The following is a 5,798-nucleotide window of genomic DNA, read 5'->3' as shown; positions in this document are numbered from 1 at the left end:
GTACTGGAAAGGCACACTGCAGAGTTGTAGGACTTGATGCTTTGACATCATTCAAAGGGGATTGTGATGCACTGTGGGTTAGAAAGTTTTGCTTGGCAATGCTTTTCAGCACTCAAGCTTATATAAAGTAGGAAAAAGTTTTGGTCTCTATGGAGAGCCTGCACATTGAAAGAAAGGTGAAAACTAGTGTCAACAGGAAAACCACACAGGCAAAAAAAACGAAGAGTATTCACTACACATTCCTCTTCTATAAAGATTACTCCAAGGACTACATAAGGTCAAGGATCTGGGTAGTGCCATCCTGGCTAGTACTGCCCTTTGCATGCTAGAAATGAGGAAGTAGGGTTGGAGCAGGACAAAAGTATCCAGCTCTGTCTGGTTCCAGACCAGACAAAGCTCCATCTTGCTGCTACTAAAGGCACCAAAGGAGGCTTGTAATTGTTTAAAAATGTAATAAAGCATCAAAATAGCACTGATAAATCAAATCACAACCTGGGAAGAGAAGAATGGCAAACACATTCATTCAGACAACCTATATCCAAGCAAAAACAAGGGCTGTGGTTGTAGCTCGGTGGTAGGGTGCTTGCCTGGTGTACCCTGGATTTAATCCCTGGTGCTACAGAGGGAGAAAAACAAAAGCATCATCTACAGTATACTGGCCTTAGATAAATAGGTTTGCAAGGAAGTAATAAAATATTTCCATGAAATTCCAGATGGCACTTAGGAGAGACCAGCACTGAGGCTGGGCTCTCACTGGGAGCTTAACCCATGGGAGTAAATATAAAAATAATTTAATACCAGTGTTTTGGCAGCATAGCATTTTGTGGAAAGCAGGCAACCTAGGGAAAATTTAAATGTAAAAACAGGAGCAACGTGCTGGGCCCACATAAATAGAAAGGGCAAACCAGGAGCCAGGTATAGGCACACGTCTGCACTCCCAGCTGTAGTACTCAGGAGACAGGGGCAGGAAGGTGCACAATTCAAGGTCAGCCTGGGCAACCCAGTGAGACTGTATCTTAAGATAAAAGACAAAAAGGGGTGGGCATGTAGCTTGGTGGTAGAGTTCTTATCTAGCATGTGTGAAGCTCCAGTGTAACCCCCAGTATGGCCAACAAAATAAAACCCCTACAGAAACCTCACTTGTGGAGTAAGCATCTTCAGCGTTCCAGGCGCTGTTTTAGTTTTAGCCACTTGACAGCTACAACCTCAGTCTCCGCTGTGACTCTGGAAGGCTACTATCTCCATTTGGACTAAAGGCTAAGAGAAACTAGGAACTCGCCTAAAATCATATAACAATGGTGGAATGAATCAAGGGTTTGAATCCAACTCTGTTTAACACTGAATCCCAGGTTGAATTACATTTCAGTTAAAATATATTAATTTTTGTGTTAAGAGTAACAACCCATATTGTTCATGGAAGAAACAAACAACTCCCCATTCTTCATGAAAATACTCCTGGCAATTCAAAAAAGTAATAAAGAAGAAACGAGTGCTAATCTCACGAGTCAGATACCATTGCTGTCCACATGCAATTGGTGAATCTGTTCAGATGTCCTTCTGGAAATGTAAACAGATTGACATTAAGGAGACAACTTTTATTTTATTTTATTTCTTTTCTCTTTGAGTTTATTAGTACATTTTAGGTATCCAGTACAGTTACACTCATCATTGGGATCTTGTACCTTTACATGATAGGTCTTGGCTCTCATTTTTTCCTCTTGTCCCTGCCCGCCTTTCACCCCCTCCTCCCTCCCCTATTTACAAATACTTTATTTCCAGTTTTTCATTTTCTCATATTTTCTTCCCTTATTGCCTTTCTCCTACCCTACCCACTTCCCGTACACCTTTAGCCCTTTTCTTCCTATTTCACATTGTCAGTTATATCATTAGGATCTTATGTACCATTATAATTTTTCACACCAGGGAAACTATTCGGTATTTACACATGTGTGACTTATTTATTTCACTTAGGAGTATATCCTCAATATGTATCCATTTTCCCATGAATGACTCTAATTTCTCATTCTTTATGGCTGAGTAGTATTCCATTTTATAGAAAAACCACATCTTTATCCAGAGGAAACAACTTTTAGACATAAATCTTGTTAGAAAACTGTGATTGTATTATATATGTCATATATTTAAAATATAAAATAGAACATTTAACTAAAGAGTCAACCCAAAACTTATGATGATTTAGCTATACAGCCAAGAGGTTGTGTTCTGGCCATATGAAAATCCTCTAAACAGTAGGGGCTGCTTTTGCATAATGATGCCCACTGACATAAATTTTTCAAGCTTGTGTCAACCTTAGTGACCTGTGATACATAGTTCTTCCTTCTTTTCACCTTTAGAATGTTGTCCAAATCTCCCCCCTTGGGTTTTGTAAATGCAAGTTAATGCTTCCTCAGAAGAGTGTTAATGGGATTGTCCTACAAAATGTGTTCATAAACCATTTGTTCTATCATTCCATCCAGTCGTATAGTCACTTGACATTCAAAAGGCAAAATATGGCCAGGTCATTCTGATCAGCATCCAAGCAAGCAATCATCACTTTTTCTTATCCACATTTTCAAGTGTGGAAGTCATTAATTAGATAACTCTTCTCCAGGACCCACTGGTAATCCACTCTTTGAGGATTGCCTCTTCACTTAATGTCACACATCTCTCTTGGTGACATTGGAGAGCTTAGACACCTTCCTCATCTGCATAGAACCTCTCTTCTTTTAATTCAGGCAGTACGAGGGAACATAAGAACAATACAGTAATGAGAAATCCTTCAACCTGGAGATACTACTATGAATATTTGTGTTTGTTAAATATATCACGCTTATTATTAGGGTAAAGTGTCACAGTATCTGGTTAGCCAGAACCCATTCTGAGATGGAGTAGCTATGCTGCTCATCCACCTCCCTGAATCACTCCCTATTTGAGCACAAAGCCAGCCCTCCATGGCCGACTGCCTGCCATTCCTCTGTCTGGTCCTCTCTCTGGCTGCCGTACTTCTCTAGTTCAGAGATGTCTTTCAAACAGATGAACTCTTCCGGTGATCCCTATGTTGACAACTCAGTGCCTGGCCCTTCAGGACTGAGCTGTGTCCACATCTGCTGAGAGTGTGTGTGCTGTGTAACTCACAATTATCCTTGACCCAAGAACACGAGTGTCCAAGGTTTAAGCTCCCACCTGCAGCCCACGTCCAGTGACTCGTCAGTCTGAGGACATCATCTCTTTGCTCCAGTCATCCCAGATTCAAAGTTCTTTATGGAATCAACTGGCTGAGGCAAGGCCATTGCTGCTTTGGGTTCAGTTTCTCTCTCTAGTCAGTCTTGTTCCCTTTCTTCCTTTATGGGGCTCATGCCTGAGCCGGGTCCCCCTGGGAAACCACCTCCAAGCAAATCTCTGTTTCAGAATCTCTTTCCCAGTGAAACCAATTTGAAAGAGCCAGTTCTGGAGGTGACCCGAGGAAGCAGACTCTATACTGAATTTTGGAATTCCATTACCCACTGGTAGCTACCAGTGAGGTCCTCAGTGCTCCTGGTGGGCAGAGTAGGGGTGGCTCCTGGCATTGTGCTGTGGGGCAGTTGTGGGTTTTTGTTAGTTTTGCAGTGCTAGGAAACTGGACTGAAGACCTCTTGTGTGCTAGACCGGTGCCCTACCACTAGGCTACATCCCCAGGTTCTGGAGCAGTTGGCAAAAGCTTCTCCTTGATACAAGAAGACAGAAGACCGAAGCCCAGTAGAAGGGAAGAACTGGCAGGTACGGTTTCTCAGGCAATGGAGAAGTTGAATGCAGAGTAATTTTTTTTTTTTTTTCCAATACGTGAGGTTGAACCCAAGGCCCTCACAATGAGCTACATCCCTGGTCCACTTTCGGTTTTTATTTTGAGACAGGGTCTTGCTAAATTTCTCAAGCTGGACTCAAACTTCTGTCCTCCTGCCTCAGCCTCCTGGAGTGCTAAAATTGCAGGCCTGTGCCCCACCCCCAGCTAGGAAGAATAAATTATGAGAACAATGAAACTGAATGGCTCTTGGTCAGTAGGATGTTGAACAAATCATTATTTTACAAAAAAGTGAAAACTGAGGAGTTTTGGAGCATAGGGAGACACTCATTTCCTGCAGCAGAAAGGCAGAAAAAGACAAGAATTAGACTCAGAACTTAAATATAAGGGTAATGGAGCTCGTGAAAGAGCTGGGCCAATGTCTTCTAGGCCAATGTCAGGGCCATGGCTAGAAAAGAGTGCAAAGCTCAGAGTTGGAAGGAGGAAAGAGTAGTCAGGGGATGTGAGAGGTAGAAAGCTCAGATTCGTCTTAACTCTCTGGGCCTGCAGCAGTGACCACGCCCCTCCTCAGGGATAGCCCTCCTCTTTTGCTTGATGGATTGAGGACAATACTGAGGCCACCACTTAGGCCCCCTTCGGAACTAGTTCTGGCTCCCCTTCTGGCCACCATGAAACAATGAGACCAAACAAAAGCGTTTACCACAAGAGCGATCCTGGACCTTCTCAGAGAGGAGAGAAATTATGAGTGAAAGGAACACAATCTGGATTTCAGTCATAGGGAAAGATTAGACAAATTCAAATATCTACACCATAACTGCCCTGGGCTCTTTTTAAAAGTCAAGAATGATAAAGAAGGGCTAAGCAAGTTTTCTAGGTTAAAAGAGACTATATAGATATGGTAAGTGAAAGCAATGCATTCACTTGGATGGAGTCCTGGTCCTGTCTGTGAAAGTCCTCTTGCGCTTCCTGTATCCCCTCTGGGTCTATTTCCAGCTGACAATGTCATCTGATCACAGATCATGGCTCAGTCACTCGCTCCCCAAGAATTGGCATCATGCAGGATTACAACCCTTGCTGGGATGGTTCACACCCAGCCACTAGTTAGTGTGGGAATATGGGAGAACCACCTTGGGCCTGAGTGCAGTGCAGAGGCTGAGCAGGTACTCAGCATGCCGGAGGCCCTGGGTTCAATTCCCAACGTAATTCATACATACTGAACACAGTAAATGTCCACCCTTCGATTCAGGACGATTGTGGAATTCCATTCTAGCTTTGGAGCCCTTCATGGGCTTGGCTGAAGGTTATGGTGCCCATGATTCCCAGATTAACTTATCCCGTCACCAAGTCCTGTTTCCTGCCCTTCCCTGAATGTGTTTCCACCTCTCCACACAAATTTTCACCTCAGGGCATGTTTCCTAGAAAAGCCAACCTACAAAACCAGTCCAAAGCCAGAGTTCTGTCCCTCAACAGGAGCCACAGTCCTTGTTTTCACTATCTGCTGCCAGTCAAATGTTTTAATGCTTTATTTTGTAGACACAGACATCCTATTATTAAATAACCTTTAACAGTGACTTGTAAACCCAGTTCTGAAAATGTTCTACCTCCTTCCCTTTGATAAACATACAAGTTGTTTTTAAAATTATGCAGAAATATATAAATCAACCTATTGTGAGTTTCTGAATATGACTGACTATCCCTTAACTCATGCCCAAAGTCATAATGAAAAAAGATGGGTTGGGGATGTAGCTCCGTGGTAGAGCACTTGTCTAATGTGAAAAAAGATGGCTGTTTGGTGTAGCTCAGTGGATAGAGCACATGGCTTGCATAGGTGAGGTCCTGGGTTCAATTTCCAGCACCAAAAATTAAAAAATAAGTTTAAAAAGGAGGCTGTTTAAGAGCAAAACTCATGCCCAGTGACAACCTTACCATTTCCCTAATTCTAACATCTATGTACTCGTCTGGCTACCTCCTCTGCATGGCCCTAGGGGGCGTAGGACTGGGTTTACAGAACAAGTCTAAG

This window comes from Fukomys damarensis, unplaced genomic scaffold, assembly GCF_012274545.1.
Source record: "Fukomys damarensis isolate Sample0158 unplaced genomic scaffold, DMR_v1.0_HiC HiC_scaffold_11, whole genome shotgun sequence".
Classification (NCBI taxonomy): Eukaryota; Metazoa; Chordata; class Mammalia; order Rodentia; family Bathyergidae; genus Fukomys; species Fukomys damarensis.
The sequence above is the reverse complement of the archived record's forward strand: the minus strand, read 5'-3'. Positions refer to the sequence as shown.